Source organism: Tenrec ecaudatus, chromosome X, assembly GCF_050624435.1.
Source record: "Tenrec ecaudatus isolate mTenEca1 chromosome X, mTenEca1.hap1, whole genome shotgun sequence".
Lineage (NCBI taxonomy): Eukaryota > Metazoa > Chordata > Mammalia > Afrosoricida > Tenrecidae > Tenrec > Tenrec ecaudatus.
The window spans coordinates 148,774,812-148,798,564 of record NC_134548.1 but is presented as its reverse complement, the minus strand read 5'-3'; the positions used below and the strand labels follow the sequence as shown (position 1 = coordinate 148,798,564).

General features: G+C 41.5%; 1 protein-coding gene and 1 non-coding gene across 3 annotated transcripts in view; one reads left to right on the top strand and one right to left on the bottom strand.

The window, feature by feature from the left end:
- Positions 1–23,753, top strand: part of GPC3 (glypican 3) — a 444,594-nt gene that overhangs the window by 405,200 nt on the left and 15,641 nt on the right. The gene's annotated exons all lie outside the window — the stretch shown is intronic.
- LOC142435222 (U6 spliceosomal RNA) lies at positions 19,712–19,818 on the bottom strand. The gene has a single exon (XR_012781326.1). It is a non-coding gene; the product is annotated as a U6 spliceosomal RNA (small nuclear RNA).

The following is a 23,753-nucleotide window of genomic DNA, read 5'->3' as shown; positions in this document are numbered from 1 at the left end:
CTGCTTGTCCAGGGGCTACTTTTATCTATACATTTGGCATGTTTCTTCATGGATCCTAGTACTTCTGGCTGCTGAGCCTGGGCCCAAAAAGGAGGGACTGAAGAGTACATGAGTTTGCGTAACTCACTATGCTTGCCTGAGAGATCTGTACCCACTCCTTTGTGCTCCACTTGAGAGCTATAATTATTGATTCACAGTGCATTCTTGTGCTCCATGACCATCTGGCCTGAGTACATCGTAGGCTATCATTTGCTGGGGCAGCAATTGGTTTGGACCAAAGTTTCCTGAAGGTAGCTTTGGAAACCTGCATAATCTTGGTTTGGGGAGGCTTAGCAGGCAGCCAGGCTAAAGGCCCCATGTGCTGCTCTTGGGCTCAGTGCCCCAGTTAAAATAATATATTTAGAATTATTCATTATCCCTTCAGCTCAGCCCTAAATTTTAAAATGCTTTCTTGTGAGGAAGCTTGGCTTTTTGTAGGCCTTTGGTATGTTAGAGAATTGCATGTTATACAGATTTGTAATGAATGTGGGAGTGAGTCGTATTTTGACTATAATAATCATCAGAATCCAAATGGCACCTACCACTAATTGTTTTCTCCATGGGGACATTGGCCTACATGACTCATAAGTTTATTAAGTACACTGAATCTCTAAAACTCTTATGAAAAATTGATAATGTTATTCCCTTCATTTTATAGATGAGGAAGATGAAGCTATTAAGTAAATGGTCCAAGATCTCACAACTAATAAATGGTTGAGCCAGTGTTCAAACCAAAGACTCTTTAGATCCATCCAATGGACATGGTCCTCCAATCACATAGGAAGGCATCACATAGATGCCCTCAGTTGGCAACCAGCTGAGACTGAGAGGCAGTGCCTATATTGAGGTCAGGAAAGGGATAATGACCAACATACAGTACAAAGGGCATTCTGAGCATACTGTGTTTTACTGAACAATCCTTGAATCCTCCTTACACTTGACTCTCCCAGCCGACAAAGTAGAGATAAGAATGTGGGACTTGTAAGACTAAATTAGTTTGGTCATCTTAGGCTTTTGTAAAAACAGAAATAAATCTGGACTAGTAAAATTCTCCTCTTTCTTTAACCCAAACATGCTCACCAAATTCATAGTTAGTTTCACAGACAAGGCAAAGGTATCCAATAAAAAGAGACCAGACTGAATGTGGTGATGATTGTACAACTTTCCTAAATGTGATTGAACTACTGAATTATATGCCAATAAAACTGCTAAATAAATTAAAATAAAGGCAGGAAATTTTTTGTTTAAATAAAGAGCAGACCAATTTTAAACCTACTGCCTTCCTCATACAATGGTCGGAAATATTTCCTTCTCTTCCTTCCTCTTTCCTACTCTCTGAAAGAGTGTTAAAGGACTAGGGTTAATGTTTCTTTCAACCTTTGATAGAATTCACCAGTGAAGCCATCTAAAATAGAAATCTAAATTAGAAAGCCTGGGCTTTTATCGGTAGGATATAATCTGTAGGATATGTATTATATATATTATCTGTAGGATATATATAAATTTATATATATAGAATATATAGCGATTCAATTTATTTATGTGCGCTCTGTGTGTTTAGATTTTCTATTTCTTCCTTAGTATGTCTTTCTGGAAATTTTTCTATTTCATCTACATTATCTAATCTGTTGGCTGAGAGTTGTTCATTGTATTCTTTAATCATCCTTTTTATTTTCTGTAAGGTCAATATTATGTACCCCCCCTTTAATTCCTAATTTTAGTCAATTGGTCAGTCTATCTAAAAGTTTATCAATATGGCTGATTCTTTTAAAGAACCAACTTTTTGGTTTCTTGATTTTTCTCTAACATTTTTCTAGTCACTATTTCATTATACTCGTCTCTATTTTTATTACTAGTTCTTTCCTTCTGCTTGCTTTGGGTTTTATCTAGTTTTTGATACCCCCGGATCTTAAGGTTATTGGTTTGAAATCTTTCTTCTTTGTGAATGTAAACATTTACAGCTCTAAGTTTTCCTCTAAGCACAGCTGTCCCTGCCTCCCAGTAGTTTTTCAAATTTATTTGTGTTATTGATTTCTAATTTAGTTGGTTGTGATCAGAGAACACACTGTGCATGACTTTAATGCTTTTAAATTTATTTCAGTTTGTTTTATGGCCTAGCATATGTTCTATCCTGGAGAATGTTCCATATGTACTTGAAAAAAATATGTATTCTGCTTGTGAACTGGTCCATGTTGTCTGCAGGGTTGATAGGAACCTATAAAGCACGTTTTTAGCTTCAATTTTATATTTTCAGACAAGAATCAATCACAAATGCTTCCTTCAAGTCTTTCAGAAGAGGCCATGTGAGTCACAATGACCATTTAGCTTTGAGAATTAAAAACAGACTGACAGGAAATCGTCTTCTTGCTATTTCAATTCCTCTTCCTTTAAAACCATAGAGTCAGCATTTAATTAGCCACAAGGGAATTGAGCACTTTGTGGTGTTGTCTGCAGTAACCTACAGCTCTCGATCTTTCTGCCACCCAGCCCAGAAGACCAAGGTCACTGACATAAGCCAGCACCGAAGGTAGTAGGCATGTAAAAGTCTGAATATAATAGCTTGTTCACCTGTTACTGACACTATAGGCTACTCCTTTTAGGTTTCGTGACTGTCACCTGAAAGAAGTAGCCATTGCAGACACATGGAGCACAATAGCAAAGTGTGAGTGGCTGAAGTCAAATGAGATGCTTAAATTATCCATTTTTGAAAGCTGGTTCTACCTCGGGGGGAAAAAAGTTCTGGAACTAATTTCCTATCTTGAATGGGGTTCAATGTTGCCTTTTGTCAGTGAAACCATTCTCACTTGTGGATTTATTAGGTAATATAAACAAACATCAAAGAAATAAAAATATTATGATTAACCAAGATGTGAGTTTAAAGATAGGAAGAAAAAAAATGTGAACTCTTTTCATGCTTCCAGATTCTCATGAGACTTCAGCCATGCACATATGTATAAGTTTATAGAGCTATGCAATAATAAAATCACAGACTTTCACAGTAGGTAGTTTTAAGATTAAAACACAGAAGAACCATTTCTCCTGTGAGATTTTCTGAGCTCTTATATGGGTGCTCTTAAAATCCAGCCACAGAATATCCTGTCTCTGAGTAATAAAGTTGGGTATACTGGCTACAGCAATATAACCATGGCCAGGGACCAACATGGGATGGTGAATCACTTTAGGCATTTAGTCATGGGACAAAAGACCAAGCTCTCACATCTAGATTGTATATCTAATTCTCCTTTAGTAAATCAAGTTAGGGAAGGCAGTGGATCTCATGCTGAGAAAAGAAGGCAGCTCAAACCCAAAGGAGCCTAATTCTGCTGGGATCTTGGAGAATGGATGCCTTTAAGGAAATTCTTTTCTTCAACTTAGAATGAGTCATCCCCAGATGTGCCCATTTCATATTGTATTTGTTTATACCTCTGTTTAAAAAATGTTCTTTTTGACACAAATGTGTTAAAGCTGATGTTTTTTAGCGTAACCAAAATTTGTGCAATCTAGAAATAACTTCCATCTGCTAATACTCATTATGCAATATGGAAATGGCTCCTAGAAGCTTGCTATCTGTATCTATAGGGACACTCCATGGATAGGTGTTTATGGCCACATGTGTCTCTGATTTAATCGTAAAATAGATAGCAACATTCTCTAAGCACTCGGTGGTTTGAAATATAACATAGAATTTCCAAATGTTAGTTTTGCTCAGAAAAATAGAAAAACCTTCCTGGTTAGGGAAGAATTTATGGAATATTGCTTCAAGGCTATTGACATAGGAAGTTGTAACTTTAGTTAAAGTTCTCATTGACAGTGATGAGAATGATCAGGACTCGTGGTAGTGGATTCGCTCATGAAATGCTGCTCTTGTCTCCGGCTCCCAGGACCTGGGGCCGTGGTTTCTGAATCAGTCAACAACTCCATCCCCCTCACCTCTACTACCCTAGCAGCCCATCACTGTTTCAGAAATCCTCCTGGGGCTTGGCTTGGGGAGGCATGAGGAAAGGGTCCTAGGATCTTTTAAAGGACTGTGGCTCTATGGTTAAAAGCTCATCTGCATTAGGCAATTGTGTTAGGCTTGTTCATCCACTTAATCATGTTTTGTTATTTATTTATTCATGGCGTTCTGCAGCTTCGTCCAAATTGACCTTTTCCATCTGTTCTCTTATTTCTTCTCAAACGTCAATACAACCATAATGTTTTCTGAGCATTTTCCCTCTTTCTGTGTCTCTGTGCCTCTCAATATGGAGTCTTTGGGTGGCACAAAGAGTTAAGCAGCTGGATACTAACCTAAAGTTTGATGGTCCTAAACCATTCATAGGTGCCTTGGAAGAACAGCTAGCTTCTGAATGATCATAGCCATGAAAACTGTATGGAGCACAGTTCTACTGACATACATGGCATTGCCATGATCAGAACTGACTTCATAGAGGCCGGTATGATGCCTCTATCTGTCTTTCTTTCTATGCAGACTACTTAGGTACCTTGGGCCATTTACCTTCTCCCCTGTTGGTGCATAGCTAACTCCTAAAGATCCTTTCTATCCTCCATTGAAATACTTCTTCCTCTATACAGTCTTCCTAAAATACCTCAACCCAGTCCTTTCGCCTTCCTTTGAGACAGCATAACAGTAGACAGAGCATAGCCACTTGCAAGTTGTGTGGCTGTAGGAGCATAGCCACTTGCAAGTTGTGTGGCTGTAGGCAGGATTCTTCTCAAAATCTCCATCCATAAAGTTATCAAATGGCGATAATAACACCTATCCCATAGAGATCTTACAAGGATTAAATGAGATTATGTACGTTCAGAACCCACATAAAAGGTGTTCTATAAGTTGCACCTGTCCCTGATGACAAGGACCAAGTTTTGTTCAACTTAGCATTGTGCCTGGCCCAGAATGTACCCTGTAGGAATGTTGGTGGGTGAAGAGGGGCCCCACTTAACCTGTTAGTAATGGGTACACCATGCTTTCCATTCATCTGGGAAGGGATCCACTTCCTCTGTCACATACCTTCCAGTAACTTCCTTGTAGCCTCGGAAGGGGCACTCCCTTTGAAGATTCCAGCTGCCTGCTCTGTTTCTAAGTTGGGGTTCAAGTTGAATGTTGCAAAGTGGATGCTCAGTGTTTCTTTGCATCCTCTGGTTATTCTCTGAGCTTCATTTTCTGGTAGAGGGCCTGGAGCTCATCCTTTGCTAAGGACTGAACCCATTCTCTCCTTTGCAGTATTAAGCTTCAAAGCAATTCCAACTGGCTTGGTAGTTTGCTTGCTTCTCCTAGGCTAATACAAATATGACTTTCATTTTTTTCTCATAATTTCTTTGAACGGTGCTAGAAAGGTGTTCGTACATTCAAAAAATCAGGCTGTTTTATGTATAAAGAATTTGAGAACTGCTTTGGTTTCTTCTAATGTACCCCTCCAGTAAATTCAAGAGGAAAACACATGTTGTAAATGCGCCTTAGATTTTATTCCTTAGATTTAGGTCTGTCTGCAGTCACTTTTTGGCAGCTACATGGAATATATTGAATTTTAAGTCTACTTTCAATTCAGCTTCATCTCTAGATTTCCTTTAAAATAAAATTCTCCTCCAAGGAGGTGAGTGTGGAAACAATTCTCCTCTGAGGAGGTGAGCGTGGGTGGTGGAGACAAAGTCAGCGTTAAAACCAAACAGGAATTCAGAAGCTACAATGCCTAAAATGCAACCAACTAAAAGGGTTCTGCCATGGACCATCAGTTTGATAATCACAGGGAGGGTGTGAGTTTGGTCATTCACTGGCAAAAGGAACAGCTCTTTACTGTTGGAAACTGCTTTGGAATTGGACGAATGCTGCTCAGTGGGGGTAAGATTTGACCACATCCATAATTTTGACCACAATTTGAAATATTCAGGCCATTTAGTTTGTGGTATTGTTTTTTCATCTTTTATTAGAGCCATACAAAATGTCTAGTGGGGGTGACAAATCTATATATATTGCACCATGCCATAGTTAAATGCACATCCTCCTAGGCATTAGCACCCCTAGGAGATGGGAAAGACAAGGCTTCACCTTGAAAACTCAACATATAAGCCATTGCCTGGGATACAGTAGACACTCAATAAAAATCTGAATGAATTAAAAGTATTTACCTGGCATGAGTACCTTCCTATAAAGTACATGGACAAAGCATACCCGCCTGTGTGATCCAAGGATTGTAACTAATAAAATCCAAATTCAGAGGAGGGAATGATATCAGAGATTTAATTGTGCACACTCAATTTGCAGGATTAAGCCTCCGGTGAATCCCCTCTGAACATAGTTGAGGGATGTGAACAGCCTTGCTATCAGACAGAGAGCATTGTAAAGTTAATTATGGTAGCTGTAGTTAGGGGGAAATGTAATTAATATCTTATCACTTAATCTCCCTTTTGAACCATTTTCAAGTTGTTTCAGTTTTTAATATTTTCTGTCATTTTGAGTGACACGTTTCTGTTTTGTCCAGTCATCGTGGTTTTGTTTGATTGAGTCCTGTTTTTACTTTGTATGATTTCCTGTGTATGAAATGTAGGAGAGGTAGATCTACAGAGACAGTAACTGCATTGATACTTGCCTAGAGGCATGGCAGGGGATAATGAGGGGAAATGGGGAACTCACAACAATGAGTATGAGCAGAAAATGTTCTGAAATTGATTGTGGTGATGATTATACAAATCTTAATATGATTGAATGGTTGAATATGTGCAGTATACGCCAATAAAACTTTTTAAGCATGCTTTCCTAATGGCTTTCTCCTGCCATCAGTGCAAGAGAAATGATGGCGAACTACCCACCAGCCTTCTCTCTGCCCTTCTGACCCTGAAGGCAGTTCTTGCTTGAAAGTCACTGCAGTTGGAAAGTGGTGGAGAGGAAGCGAAGGATTCTCTCTTTAATTTTACTCTATCTTCTTTGTCTCCACTTGGGAACTACTAACATCTGGACTGCCTTCAAGGCTTTTTTTTTTAATTCTTCCATCACTGTGACAAAATGTCATGCTCTAGCCTCGAACTGGGAACCCTGGTGGTACCTTAACAAAGTAGGTGGCTGCTAACTAAAAGGTCAGGGTTTCTGCTAAAGAAGAAACCAGGTGGTTTGCTCCCATAAAAAAAAAAAGAAAGAAAGAAAAGAAAAAAGTAAACCTCATACCATACCTATCACTGTGGATCCAATTCTTACTCAAATTGACCCTCTGGAAGAACCCTGGTGCTTTGGTGGATATGAGTTGCCCTGCTAACCATGAGGTTAGCAGTTTGAACCCCCCTACTACTCCTCAGGAGTGGAAGAAAGACTTGGCTTTCTACTCCCATAGAGTTACAGTCTCTGGAAGCCACAGTTCTACTCACCCTTAGAGGGTCACCGTGAGTGAGAGCTGACTCGAAGGCAATGAGTTTGAGTGACCCTCTAAGACAGAGTAGAACTCCCCCAGACAGTTTACAAGGTTGAAATCTTTATGGAAGCAGATTGCTCCGTCTTTCTCCCACTGAGAGGCCGATATGTCGGGACCACTGACATTTTGGTTAGCAAACAGTGCTTAACAATTGCCCCACCAAGGCTCCTTCCCATGAAGATTATAAGGGCAGGCAATTCTACTGGGCAATTAGTTTTGCTCTGTTCTGTAAAGTTGCTATGAATTTGTATTAACTCAGCAGCACAGAACAGCAGCCTCAAAGCCAGGTCACAGGGTACTACCCTGTTTACCTCTGTGTGCTCTGTGTACATGATAGGGAGAAAGAGCATGAAGCCTGGGCAGGAGGGTGTGTGCAGAGGGACTCTCTGTAGAAGGATGAGACATGATGGATTCTGCTCCCTGTGTCCAACCCAAACTAATTGGTGTATTCCTTGACCAGGACACCTCCAGCCTGGACACATGTGTTCCACACAGTGTGACATTCCACAAGGTCTTAGTAATGTTCCCAGGCTGAAGGGAAAGCTCCAGATTTGGAAGGATGGCTGGCAGGACAAGGAATGATGCTGGGATATGTTTGACTTCCATATCACCGCCATGTGGGTAGAGTTTTTATTGAAAAATGAAAGCTCAAGATAGCCTTAACGCCCTGTGCTGTAAACAGAAGCACTTGCATAGACATCTGGCCTCATAAGTCCTCTCCAATGTAGGGTCCCCAGCTGGAGGCGAATGCTATGTTCAGAGCTGCCCATCTTAATCCATCATTCTCCCCTAGCCCCAAGTCCGTAACAGCACTCTTGACAAATGGCTTACGCATCTTGTTAGAAGACGCCATGTCATCCAAACAGATGGCAGACTACAGAGGAATTCACCAGGCCAGCAGCACTCCTCGGGAGGGATCATGTTGGCGTCTGGCAAGCTCTCTGTGTAAAGTTCCAGAGTGCTTAAAAGGAAGCTCAATGGAAAATTGAGTTTGGGGCTGACAGCTTAATGTGGAAAAATTAAACATTCACTCTTCTAATTTTGATCAACCAACATGTATGGAGGTCCCACTAAATATCCAGCCTTAGGTGAGGATCTTTGTATCAGTGGTCTCATTTAATGCTCTCAACAACCTTGTTGGGGGCAATCATTATACCCTTTTTAAAGGGGCCCTGGTGATTTTGTGGGTTATGAGCTTAGCTCCTAACCAAAAGGTCAGAGGTTCAAAACTATCAGCCACTCTGTAGGAGAAAAATGAGGCTTTCTCCTTCCAGAAACTTTTACAGTCTTAGAAACTCCCAGGGGCAGTTTGACCCTGTCCTGTAGGGGTGCTGTAAGGATGGAGTTGAGAGTTCTCTAGGTAAGAAAGACACAAAAGAATCAAAGAGTTTGGATCTCAGTGTGTGAAAATGATGAGGCACTTGTGGCTTTTGAGCAAAGATGGGACAAGTATTCTCAGACTATACTTTCAGTCCTTCCTGCAGGGTTCTTGTTGGGGTCAGGAAACAAGAGATGAGAGTGGGTTTGTTGCGGAAGCTTGGCTGTGCTACAACTTGTGTCGACCCCATGTGTCTGAGCACAACTGTGCCCCGTAGGATTTATAATGTCTGAAGATTTTTACTTCTTTCTTTCTTTTCTTTCTTTCTGTCTGTCTGTCTGTCTTTCCTTTTCTGCTGTGCCTCTGGGTAGACTCAACTCCCCCCACCTTTCAGTAAACAGCCAAGCATGTGAATTGTTGCCTGTGCTACACCAGGGTATGAAAGATGTGACAGTTTCTGCATCTTTGCCTAGCACCTCCCATACATGTGAAACCCAACAGTGTAATGGAAAGGATACCGACCATCTGCAGCAACATATTTGTTGAAAAAGGAGACACCAGCAGAAAGACTTAGCAACTTTGAACCAGTTGAAAGAAGAGCATCTGCCTGATATTTTCATAGTGGTTATATTGATTGTTCATCTCCCCTTCTTTTTGTGGTTTGTGTTACTAACATGTTTGTATTAGCTCTGCCAGAAGAATCCGTGAGAGAAAGAAGAATTTGTAAATTGTTGCTTTAGAGGGATTAACATCTCTACAAGAATGAAAGTTCCCTGGAGCTTCGGTGCATTTGGCATGCACAATTGAAGCACTGGGATTTTTAAAGGTCTTCCACATCTTGAGGGCCAAGGGGGAGTTAAGAATCTCCCCCCACCCTGATCCCCTTCTCATGAAATGCTTGCAGGTACTGAGCACCCACTACGTGCCAGATGCTGTGCCCAATGTGTTCATCTGTCCTCATAGCAAGCTTGTGGACACAGGAGGAAACTATGGCTCTGAAATGCAATCCAGATGGTGGGGAGCCAATATTGAAAGCTCCGTTTTCTGGCGCCAAGTCCAACCCTTTGACCACCGCACCAAGCTGCCTCCCTCTCGGGTTCATTGGGCATTCCTGGAGTGTACACAATCTGGGCACTGACGTACTCGTCATCACCCACTGGCTTGGGGCCAGTGCAGAAATGAGGTTGGAGACATTTTTATCCCCACACAAGTCTAGTTTCATGAGGGAGAGGGACATGCTCAGAGAATTGGGCACAGACTGTGCCAGGCCAGCTCAGACCAGCTCCCCTGATCAACTCCAAGACAGCATGCAGCTAACAAACAGATCTCCCCAGAGGGGAAGGAACGTCTTCAGTAGAGAAGGAGGAAACAAAGAACTATTGTTCCAGGTAGAAGCATAGCAGGTCCCTGGGTGGCACGCACAGTTTACACTTGACTATGCACCTAGAGGTGCCTCAGAAGAAAGGCCTGATAACCGCCTTCAGAAAAATCCACCCTTACTAACTCTATGGAGCTCACTTCTGCTGTGTAAGGCATGAACTCACCATGAGTCAGAATTGACTCCAGGTTTTTTTTCTTTTGTGTGTTTTGTTTTTGTAGAAGCATCATAATGCAGGGGGGACTAGGGCTCTTGGTCGGTGGAGATTACATTCACTCCTGTGGATTCATCTCTTCGAAAACGATTGTGGCCTGGGAGCAAGTGTCAGGGTCGATAATGGACCCATAGTGGCAGGTGGCTATAGAGTGGACTTGAATTTCAGACCCTTTTAAGCTCTTGAACTCCTTACCTCCTCTAACCAAAAACCAAACTCACTGCCATTGAGTTGATTCTGACTCATGGTGACCGTATAGGACAGGGTAGGACTGCTCCTGTGAGTTTCCAAGATTGGTGGTATCGAACTGCTAACCCCGTAGGTAGCAGTTCAACTCACAACCCCTATGCCACCAGGGCTCCTATAGGTTGTAAATTCATAATTTAGAGTGAGCCTAACCTCCCCAGCCCACTCCCGATTGCTCTTGGAAAGCAGCCTGGCATGGGAAATGATCGTGGTGTGGAGTTGATTTTGACTTGTGGCGACCCCAGGTGTGCAGAGTAAAACTGCTCCATAGGGTTTTCTCGGCTGAGGCCTTTTGGAAGCTCATCACCAGACCCCACTTCAGAGGCATCTCTAGGTGTGTTCGAACTGCTAACTTCAGCTAATAATCAAGTACTCAGAAAATGAGGCCCAGGGAAATAACTGGCCAGAGCTTCCAGCTCATCTTCAGAAATGCTTTGGTTCTACACAGTGGAATGAATGGGAAGTCGGCTTGCGTTTGGCTGCATGAAATGCTCGTTGATGCCTGGGACAGTGTTCTTGGCAGTGGAGGTGGAAACCATAAGGGAAACTTTGTCAGGAAATGAATAGCCGCAGAAGGAAAAGGCACAATCTCAAAAGTGCCCAGTGTGTTAGTTGGTTGTTAGCATAGCTTTCATTTCCATTCAGATATCTAGGCTCTCGCAGTTAAAAATCGTGGGTGGAACTATTACCTGTATGGGATCTTTCATTTTCTCTCTTTTGTCCCGTTCACCTCGCCCCCCGCAACAGTTTTATTGGCATATAATGCATGCATTCTTGTACTCATTGTTATTAGCTCTCCATTTCCCCCAACCTCACCTGAAAATGCCCCCAAAGAATCATTAACCCGGTTACTATCTCTATAGATTTACCTATCCTGTATTTCATATCCATAAAGCCATCTAAAATAAAAACGCCAATCCAAAAGAAAGCAGAGAATATTAAAAGAGTAGTACAAGTAATCATTGTGTCTGAGTAGAAATTAAAATCTGATCATTTTGATGTTTTTTCATGCTGAGTAAAAATGTGTCTTCAAATCTGCTCGAACTACCCAGACACAATTCCTTTAGAGTAACTTTCTGATTTAAATAGATTAAAAAAATACACCAAACTAACCCTTTGGTTTTGCATCCATAGCATCAGATAGGCTGTTTTCTCCTCCCCACCCTCGCAAACCCCGCATATTCTTATTTTAGAAACATGTGACTTCATTTATTAGAGCCCTGGTGTCGGAGTGGCGAAGTTGTCATTTGGAAGCCACCCAGTGGCGCCTCAGAAGAAACACTTGGCACTCCGCTCCCAGTAGAGATCGGCAGCCTTCCCTTCTGAGCAGGTTAGCCGGTAAGGGTGCGCACCTCCTAAGGACCCCTCCAGTCAGTTCCCAATCCTAGCAACCAGCCGTGCAACAGAAGGAAACCTCACATGATCCTGCGCCATCCTCACAATTGTCCTTAGGTTTGAGCCCATGGTGGCAGCCACTGTGTCAATCCATCTCCTCGAGGGCCTGCCTTTCTTCCACTGCCCCTCCACTTTACTTATGAGTCGGCATGGACTCGATGGGAGTGAGTTTGGATTTTGATTTTCTGCTTTACTAAGCAAGTGAAGGTTAGGAATAGAGAATACTTAATCTCCTATGCTCCCCCTGCAGATACAACCTCTAACTGCAATGAGCCTGCCCATGGCAAATCCCCGCCCTACTTGTGACGACAGTATACAGTGACTACATGGTGGATGGAGACTGAGGCCTACACATGCAGCAATACGTCCTTTATCTTGGGAAAAATCACTGGGAAAATCAGCACTAGAACCTAACACCTGTAAGGGTAATTGGACCAGCTTGCCTCCTTCCACTTACTGCTGCTTGGCAGGATTCTTGGGACTCTTTGACTTCTTTGATTCCACATAAATCCTCCAAAATACCCCCTAAGTTTTTCAGGCACTGTTTTCTTGCCATCTCTGTCCATCTGTCTGTCTCTCGTTAAAGTTCTCTTCCAATTAAAACAGAACACGCTGTGTACATACGTGCATGCATGTATTGTTGAGCGGAATGCTTCATGTACCACAGCGGAATGCTTCATGTACCACAGCTTGAAAGCTTTCCACAGAGTTGATTTTATAAGCGTTTTTTATCATCACCCAAATGCTGCGTGCCCAAATGGAAACTGCACTTGTTCTGGAACAATGCCAAAAAAAAAAAAAAAAAGATAAAAGGGGGAAAAATCCAAGTAGGATACTTTTTTTGTTGGCTTCCCTAAATATCTATGTTGATGAATGATCAGTTGTTTCTTGGAAACCACAGCACTAATTTTTAAGTCCTATTGAAATGCTCGCCGGAGCTCATAAGTTTTATCACTTGTACACTTCTACATGCCTTCCCCATAATTAACATAAAGAAATTAATGTCTTACCAGCTTCAATATTTGATGCCATATGAGTCCTGGGGATATTTAAAAGGAGGAGAAATGTAAATAGAATGAAATTCTTTAGCATGATTACTGATAGGACAGGACTAAAGAGCCCTGGGAGTGTGTGAAAAGTGCCTCTTTTCTTCCCTTTAATAAGTCCATTACTTGCACTTGGGCATATTTTAAGGTTCTTTTCATGCTGAATCTAGAGTTGAGCATGCTTTGCATTTCAAGCTTTGTCTATGAATCAGTAGAAGCCAAAGTTATTTCTGCTTTAAAATAACATGAGCCAAGAACAGCTAATCTCTTTTCATTCGGAGCTCCTTACATTATTTTACTGGACAAAGTTTGTGTTGGCTACAAAACAGGCCATTCACAACCTCGAAGAGAAGGAATTTAGGTAAGAATGGCCAGAGATTGTAGGATGCATAAAGAGTCCCTCTCCTGAGGCCATTAAGAAATTCCAAATTGGCACTGTTTTGAATAGTGACATTACATTAGCCTTGCTAATTTCAGCAACTCTAGCCAAAAGACTGTTTACCAGTCTACCAGCTGAAACCTACCCAGAACTGCCATGCCAATGTACTTCTCAGTTCAGGTGAGCTGATATTTAAAATAGGTGATTAGGGGGACAGTGGTAAGGAAAGTTGGTGATCATGGCAATGGGGTGCGGGAGGGTGGAGGAAACCTAGGGATCTGCTCCCAGGCAGGCAGCATCAACAACTTGCCTCGCATTAGTAGCTCTCATCAGAAACCCTTGAGAAAGTAGTCTGTGGCTTTAATTCTTCCGTAAGACATTCCCTGTGATGTTAAAATTAATTCACGCTCCCCCCTCCCTTTTTAAGCTTGGAAAGAGAATGTGAGAAAGGAGGTTTTGTCCCCCTTTATCTCGTCTCCTGTGACCTCTTTGATTATCTGTCTGCCTTTTAATTGTGTGCATTTCGATAATTAGGGCTGTTAGAGGAACCCATTCACATTTCATAATAATAGTGGAAATAGATCTGCTTTTTAGTTTATAAGATGTGCAAATACATGGACAGAGAATTTAATGGCGAAAAACTGCAGGAGAAAAGGCACACTCTTTGAAGGAGTCTCTGCGTTAAAAGACTAAAGCTTTGAAATGAGTCTTTTGTTTTGCTTTTTCCCCCTATTCTGCTTATCGTTCTGGTTTAAAATTTCGGTTCTGCCCCAGTTTTGCTTCCTCAACCATGATTACCCTGTTCTAACCTCATTGCGGGTCTTCTTCTTTTGTGCTACTCCTGTACTTTAACAAACATGATGTCCTTTTCCAGGGACTGCTTCCTCCTGATGACATGTCCAAAAGATGCTTCAAGGAGCATTCTGAATGTACTTTTCCCAAGACAGGTTTGTTCGTTCTTTTGGTAGTCCCTGGTGTGGTTACTACTCTTGCTCAGCACCACAGTCCTGCGGCATCGGTTCTTTCTGTGGTCTTATTCATGGTCTAGCTTTCACATGTATAGGAGGGGTTTGAAAATATTTTATCTTGGCTCAGGCGCACCTTTTCCCAAAAAATGACATCTTTGGCTTGGATACTCTGAAGAGGACTTGGTCAGTAGATTTGGACATTCAATATGTCGTGTGATTTCCTAACTGCTGCTTCCATGAGCATCCACTGTGACTTTCACTTTACTGAGAAATGGACAGCATCAACGTTTTCTCTGTCGAACAGGATCTCTCGATTTTGAGGTGCATTCCACCTTGTGGGTGTTTCCTCAGTCAGTGTTTCAAGTCTTGGCTTTCAGCAAGCAAGAATGTGTTTGTTATCTGCGTGTTAGAAAATTTTTTGATAAGCCTTCCTCCGAAGTTGATGCTGCATTCTGTTTCATAGTGCCAGTTTCTCCGATTATCTTCTCAGTACCCACCCTAGAGGGTCACTGTGAGTCAGAATTGACTGAATGGCATTGAGGGTTATTTTTTGCTTGTTCGTGCATTTGAATATACAGATTGAATAAGTATGGTGAAAGGACACAACCTAGATGCACACCTTCTCTGATATTAAACCTTGTACTTTCCCCTTGTTCTATGCAAATGGCTGCCTCTTGGTCTATATATAGGTAGGAATTTCTCTCTACACATTTATTCATGATTAACTCTAAAGTGACAGGTGATGTTCAATTGCAATCACTGACTGAAAACATTTCAATACAAATAAAAGCACATTGTAAAATATATTATTTTAATACTATTTTTTAATCTAATGGAATTCACTGCAACAATGAGTCACTTTAAAAGTAGTACCATGATTTAAAAAACACTTAACATGCTGTAAAAATATCAGCTGTATGTTTCATCGTTGCTACACTGCACCCTGACTGGCTCGTCTCCTCCCATGACCCTTCTGTAGGATAATATGATTGTGCTAAGAGTTGTATGAGCCCCCAATAAAGTGATTAAAAAAAAGAAATATCAAGTGGAGAAGTGTAATACCTTTTTAATAGAAAAGTTTCCATTTAACACTATAAAATCAACTGAAAATGAACTGAATTTGGATTTATGCAACATTTCACTACTAACACAGCAATGCTAAGAATTTTTTCACAAAATACTACAAAATATAAAGTATGCTATCATACCTAATACATCATCACAAAGGCAACACACTATCAAATATTTAATATTTTCATTCATATTCTAGTTCTAATCCAAAGAAACACCATAACATTCAGTAAAGGAAAGATTTTATGACAGATATAGATTTAATTCATATATTTTGTTAAGAAAATGCCATTACAATAAATCAGAATAGCACCTAATTAAAAGAACGTCCTCTAATATTTTTAGTCAAGCTTTCCCTGCTGTCACAAAGATGAATTTCAAACCTGAGAAAGTTCTCTCAACACTGACCTGAATAGCTGGGGCATTAGTAGCTAGTGAGTTTGAACATCTGACCTTTTGATGCACAAGTAAGCGCTTAATTACTGCACCACCAGGACTCCTTAAATATATTGTTGAGTGTATTCTTGCACCATCGTTTTTACCCACATACCAAAAACAATACTCATTATTAATCGGTCACTTTGCAAACTTTCTTTAAAGGCTTTAATGCTTACAAAAGTAAAGTCACATCTACCCATCTGTCCTTAGAAAAATAATATTGCATATCATTCTCTGCAAATACAGCCTAGTAAGTTTCCTAACGTGTGTACTGTTTTGGGTTTTTAAAATAGTTTTATTAAGATATAACGAACCTATCAAACAACTCAATTATTCGGTCATATTAAGGAGGATTATGTGATTAACACCATTATCATCACTGTTATAACATTTTTCTTCCTTGTTGTATCCATTGCTTTTGACCCACCATTTCCCCACAGTTGTCCTTGCCATGCCCCCAGGTAATTAGTAATCCACTTGCTTTCCTATGACAGCCACTCTTAATGGTCTATCTTGGGCAATCCAGTACCAGTTTCCTTACATTATTTTCTGCAACTTTGGCAGATAATGCTGGACTACAACAGATTCAAACAAGTTCTCATTTTTAACTTCCCAATGCTTCGAGTTTAGCATCCATTATTGCATCCTTAATAACCCACTGAAGAGCGCGTGCAGTGCATTTTGTTGCAGCCAATCAATCTCTATTAATGTTGCTGCTTTCCGCGGGTCCTGCTATGGTTAATGTCTGCACGTCCTTGGGCACTGCGAGTCTTCAAAGTGTCATGTTGCCCTGAAACATGCCATTTGATTTCACTCATTCCCAAGGAAATCAACACATTTAATCCCATCAGAGCCAATATTATCCTTGGTTATAAAAGAAATCAATGTTGTGCTTTTTTCAGATTTGATACACAGGAGTTTTTTGTACAGACTTGTCCTTCATTCTCAGCGGCAACGGATGTTTCTTGCCATCTTGTGCAAACTGCTGGTTAATCGCTAGCACTGCCTGATTCAGTCTGCTGAGAATTCTACCTCTAAGCCCCCAAGGTACTAGCCATGCCTACCAGAAGCCTCCCTCTTCTCCAGTGGCCACCATACCCACTCCTCGCCGAGGCGTTCTTTGTGGTAATGCACTTAAACCAACCTATTTTCAAAGGAATCTGATAAGGGTGAATAAGATAAGGTTCTAGGATTTGGTACATTTGCCACTATTTTTTTCCCTCCCCAAAAGGTTCTCTGGAACTGCCAAGGACTAGAAAAGATTTCAATGAAGAAAGCCATTTAAAACAAAAACTCATTGCCATCAAGTCAATCTATGCCTACTTACACCAATCCTGTAGAACTACCCCCTATGAGTTTCCAAGACAGTAACTTGATATGAGTAGAACGCTCTGTCTTTCTCCCCCAGACTAGCTGGTGGTTTTGAACTGCTGACCTTGCCGATTACAGCCCAACACTTAACCACTACACCACCAGAGCTCCTTCTAGAAAGCTATAAAATAAAGAGAGAGAGAGAGAGAGAGAGAAAACAACTGTGATATCAAGAAGGCAGCTGGAAAGAAAGAGGGAGGTGAGGAATGCTGTCTCCACATGTAACTCAGAATTCTGCATCCTCTAAAGGCGGCGGGGCATGAGAAAGGTGGGCCCCTCCCCTCCTCTAAAAAAAAAAAAGCTGAAAACAGGCCTCCAGAACTTGGTTTTAGGCTTAATACTGAGGGAAAAAGAGATTTGGGGATTACTTACCTTGTTATGAGTCAAAAGGGGGCTTCAGATTTCTCCCCTGGGTGAACTAAGCTCTAATCTGTCTCTATAGCCTTCTGTTAATACTTCTGCTATTTGTGAAGAAATTATAGTGACTGGTGAAGCTCAGCTTACTTCCTCTACACTTTTTGGCACACAAATGGAAACGACAACCAGACATGGCCGTCCAACCAGCATTCCGCATGGCAGAGGGAAAACGGATTGGGGGCAAATGGATTGAAGAAATCAATCTGTGTTTGGGGGGAGGGGCCATCTTTAACCCTCATAATCCCTTAAGTAAATTGCTTACTCAGGTGACATTACATACCCAGGACAACTTGCTCATTTGGATTTTCCTCTCGCACTGTTGCTTGCTGCTCTGCCCTTGTGGGTTTGCAGGCTGAGCAAGGAGCTCTTACTGGCACGAATAGCACAAAGTGGGTCTCGGCTCTTATTTCTCTAGAATATATCCCTAATAGTAGGGGGCTGGGTCACACAGTATTTCTAGTTCCAACTTGTGAAGGAAGCCCCATGTACCCGAAAGAGTGTGTTTAAGGGTGTCCAGTACGGCATTATTTCTACCAGAGGGAACTTGGAAACAACCAAAAAGCCCATCTGCGAGGGCAGGGAGAAGGGCTGATTGGGTTATAGTCAGGCTATGGAATGATTGCAATGAATGAGGCAGTTGTACGTACACGGGAGACTTTGAAAACATTGTGGATGATTCCATTCTCTTTTTATTCCATTTTTGCAGGATCGTTTAAGCCCCCTCGTGTTAACATGAAAAGATCTCCAAACTATGAGTCCGTGTAGGCAGATACAGAGAAAATACATATATCTCTGGCGAGTTTGACAGGGAGAAGGCAGAAAGTCGCCTTTCGTGTTTTGTTTTTCTTTATGCTCATATGTGGTTAAATGCTCAATGTCTAACTGATAAGTCAGGGTTTTGGACCACTCAGCTATTTTCAGGGAGAAAGCTGGGGCAATTTGCACCCATCGAGGTTACAAAGCCCCAAACCCTCCATCCTATCCTATAGTATTGCTGTGATTCCATATCTACCGAATGGCAGAGGGCTTCCTTTTGAGTATGCTTGGTCCTCCTTTGGGTAATTTCACCATAAATGCTGTACGTATTTGTTTGTGTTGGCGTATATTTCCAGGAGATATTCAAGGTCCCGGGTTGTAAAGCCCCAGTTATTATCTGGGGTTTGTTGTTGTTGTTGTTGTTTGTTGCCTTGTAATACGTTTGGACATGGCTTTTAAATGTTTTCCTGCAATATTTGTTCACTCTGAAATCTTTTCATTCTAATACCTCTTGGATGCTTTTCACATGATACCTTGATCATAGCTTGCCTTGTAAAGTCCGCAGGCCTATTTATTCCCAATACAAATTGGCCAATAAGAAGTATGTAACCCGGTTAACTCGATGTACTCTGTAGGAAGTAAAAATATTATGAGAAATGTCCCTTTTTAGCCATCAGTTAGAAGAAACTAGGGCTGCCATTGGCCCTACTTCCTTAGTGTTTCACATGTTGCCAACTACATCTTTTTCTCTTGGGTCATTATCTCCCGGCAACTACCCTTGGTAGTAGAATTGTAAAATTTCCCTTTTATATATTTATAGCTATGGGTTTGTGCCATTTGGCACTTACCTACTTTGTTCTAAGGCCCACAGAACTCTTTGTCTGAGGAACATCCAATTTTTTCTCAATTGCCTTCCTATTGCTTTATTCCAACTTTTGTCTTAATCGTGCTCCCAAAATGAACTTTTGCCAACTGATGGTTCTCCTTGTCTTTCTCTGGATCCTGGATTATACCACTGTGTGGTTGCTTTGAGCAAGCTGTCTGGCACCTGCAAGTTATGGCTCATTGCTTCCTATGGTGGTACTTGTTAGCTGGACCCTAGTCAGCTCTGATTAATAGCGACAGAAGGCAATACTGCCTGGTCCTAGGCTGTCTTCACAATTGTTCTTATGTTTGAACCCATTGTTGTAGCCACTGTGTCAATTCAACTTGTTATGGGCCTTTCTCCTGGCCTCTACCCCTTTTCTTTACTAAGCATGATGTCCTTTTCTTTTTTCTTAAAATATGGAACGCTTCGCAAATTTGCGTGTCAACCTTGTGCAGGGGCCATGCTAATGTTTTCGGTATCATTCCAATTTTAGTACATGTGCTGCCAAAGCGAGCACATGATGTCCTTTTCCAGAGGCTGGTCTCTCCTGACAACATGCCCAAAGTACCTGAGGTGAAGTCTTGCCATCCTTGCCGCTGAGGAGCATTCTGGCTGTATTTCCTCCAAGATGCATTTGTTTGTTCCTTTGGCCGTCCGTGAAACTTTCAATAGTTTTCTCCAGCATCATAGTTCAAATGCATCAGTTCTTCTTCAGGCTTCCTTATTCAATGTCCAACTTCCACATGTATGTGATGTAATTGAAAATACCATGGCTTGGTTCACGTCCACCTTAGTCCTCAAAGTTACACCCCTGCTTTTCAACACTTCATTTGATATCTTCCATAAGTATTGATTGTGGATCCCAGGAAGATGAAATCTTGGACAACTTCTATATTTTTCCCCATTTATCATCATGCTACTTACTGGTCCAGTTGTGAGGTTTTCCTCTTCTTTATATTATGTTATAATCCAAATGGAAGGCTGCAATCCTTGATCCTCCTCAGCAAGTGCCTCAAGTCCTCCTCACTTTCAGCAAGCAAAGTTGTGGCCTTTCTTCACTCATGGCAGATGAGAAGTTGCTCTTCTAAAATTATGTCTTAGTTGATAATCCTTAGAAATCATCAAGCCCTCTTCTGTAATCCAGTCAAAGTCTCCAAAAGACTGTGGTCTCTTTCTTTGAGCGAGTTTCTGAATCTGTCTCTGGGGATTCCTCTCCAGACGGTGTTTCTGTTGCCTGAACTGTTGGCCCTTCACCCTCTCCGTGAGACCACTAAGGACTGAATGAAGTCTGAGAATCTCAGAATTAGAAGAGTTATCAGAAGCGATCTATATTCACCTTCTCATCCCATGGTTAAATTCTTGGTGGTACAGTAGTTAAGGGGCTGGTGGGTTGGACCCATCCAATAGCTCTGTGGAAGGAAAGAACTAGAGGTCCCACTTTGGTAAAGATTACAGCCAAGAAGATCCCTGTGGATCCCCTCTATCGCATGGGGTCACTATGAGTTAGCATTGAATTGACACCATCCAATAGCAATACCATTATTTAATGGTTGTACAAAACCTCTCTGACTACCTCCAGAGATAGATCACAGTGCCTTGGGAAAGCCTATACATTTTGCAGTTGTGCTCATTATCAGAAGGTTCTTTATTTTTACAAGTCCAATTTTCAGATTGATCTAATGATTAGAAAGTTCTTTATATCTTTTGTGTCCAAATTAATTTCCTCTTAGAATTATAAGACCATAAGTAGCAAGTCCTGGCTATAAGATAAGAGAAATCTAAAATAAATAGAGAGGAGCTAAGAAAGAGCATGTGGGCAGGTGAGGGGTCAGGCAGTGTCAAAGGAGGAGGTCTGGTCTGTGAAGCTGGAGGGGCAAATGAAGGGATCTGAAGTGGTGCTGACCAGTAAACAGTAAGGGAATGGTTAAGGAGGAAGGTTCTGGAACTTCTTCCAAAAGGAATGGAACACAGGTTAGGGACTAAATCATGGTGGGGAAGAACCCAGCCTCCTAGGTATAGGAGTCTATCCCAAAGAATTGAAAGCTAGTACTGAAATACACGTATACATGAGAGTCTAAAGGGGGACGCATCTCAAGTACCCACCAACAGATGAATGAGTACTAAAAATGTGAGCTAGCCGTACAGTGGAATGTTATTCAGTCATAAAGAGAAATGAAGACCTGATACGACACGGATGAATCTTGAAAACATGCTGAGTGAAAGGAACCAGGCACAAAATGGTCACACATTGTATGAGCCCATTTACGTTAAGTATCCAGCTTGCCTGATTTCCAATTGGATAGATCCATAGAGACAGGAAATAGTTTAAAGGTTCCCAGGGACTGGAGGCCCAGTAGGATGGGGAGTGACTGCTTGGTAGGAATGAGGTTTTACTTTTGGGTGAAGGTTACTAGAAAGATACAAACGCCATCAGAGGATTCTGATCTTGCCCTCTGCCTATGACTGTGGAAAGGAATAGACTAGAGACGGGAGAGAATGGTTAGTGTCATAGCAACTAGACAGAAGAGAAGAGACTAACTGCAGACAGGAAAGGAGCTTTAAAAGAAATGGAAGGAGAAACTAATAGGGGTGGACCTTTTAGGAAGGCTGTCTCCTAAGGATGTCGCCTTTGAACCTTCCCCCTTTCCGTTGTCTGGACATAGATGTTCATTTTTGCAGCCACTGGGTTACACAGTCATCTGGTCCATTACCAAGCAAGTTTTCTAAGTATCTATGTGAGAGCTATAAAAAGAAATAGAAATTATTTCTTATTGGAGTCAAAGACAGTTGAGGAGAGATGAACCTAGAGAAAACTAAACTAAAATTACATTAAAAACTTCACTGCCCTTGAGTCAATTGCCCTTTGGGTTTCTGAGACTTTAAATCTTTACAGGAGCAGACAGCCTCATCTTCCTCCTGCAGAGAAGCTTGAGGGTTCGAACTGCTGACCTTGTGGTGCAAAGCTCAATGAGTAACTAACTATGCCATCAGAGTGCCTTGAACATAAAGATTAACTCTATCTGAGGCCGAATGAAATGAGTACTGTCACAGAAAACCCAAATTAACCTGTCACCATATTGTCAACTGCAACTCATGGCAGCTTCATGTGTGTCAAAGTAGAACTGTGCTCTGGAGTGTTTTCAGTCACTGAGCTTTCAGAAAGAGATCGCCTGACCTTTCTTTAAAGGCACCTGCTATAATAAAACTATAAGCAAACTAAGAGAGGGACATTATTAATTTGGGCTTGAGTGAGGAGGGAAGGTTTCATTTTGGAAGAGGAATCATGTAAAACTGAGGCTTCAACAATGACGCCTCATGCGTGCGAGAGAGACCAAGACCATCCCAGGCTGAGGGGACTGTGTGAAGAAAGAAAGTGACTGTAAGCTGCATGCACTAGGGAGTCCTCAAATGATTTTGAAGAAGAGAGAGATGAATGGCTCAACATGGGCTTTTGGAAAGCGTGGTGTCTTATTCCTGCTACCATAGAGGAAAATGTTCCTAGTTTGTGGATAACAATAGGCTATTGGAGACGAATGGGTGTCTTATCTAGAATAACCAGTGAAGGTTGAGTTGGGGGAGAGAGGAGAATGAGCTAGCATCCAAAGACAGGGAGTTCGTACCTAGGAGAATGTGAGTGGAGACTCAATGGCAGTCCAAATCCAAAGGCAGGAAAACTGGTTAGATGGAGCCAGGATGCCAGTGTATCCTTCCAAGTCCATTGATGGGCAAACAGTAGCAGTTCTCCAAGTCCCATTGCAGATACAGAGAGAACATTCACAGCTGGCCTTCATTTAAGGAACAAATTCAGGTGGAACAATCGAGGGAGACTTGCCCTCTTTCACTTAGGAGGACACTGGCTTGCTGCTGACTTCTGTTAAAAAAAAAAAAAAAAAGAAAGCACAAGGAAAGTGGGTAGGGTTTGTTCCAGTAGTTATTCTCTATGCATTCCGGGAGACCATTTGGGGTGTTTGTTTATTTGTTGAAGTAAAAACACGAATGGTTCAATGTGAAGGAGAAGCGAGAACAGTGAAAATTAGCCATTGGCTAATCTTCCCAGGATGGACTCAACTCATGCCCTCTATTATGAAATCGGCTCATGTCAGGTTACCAGGTGGGTTCTTTGGCCTCCATTCATTAGAAATTATTTACAGTTACATATCTATGTATCTATCTATAAGGAGGCACCCCCCAAAAAATAACCCCCCCAAAGATATGTATTTAAATTTAAAGAATTCTTCAGTACATTTAATACGTTGTCAAATATGCAATTCCATTCTTGGAAATATTTTCCAAACTCATCTGTTTGCATAGTTGACAGCACCTCCCTAGTTTTTCTCTGCACGTCTTCTACCTCATCAAATCATTGTCCTTTCATGTCCTTCTTCATGCACGGAAACAAAATGAAGTTGCATGGAATGAGGTCAGGTGAGTCAGGTGAATGGGACAAGAGAG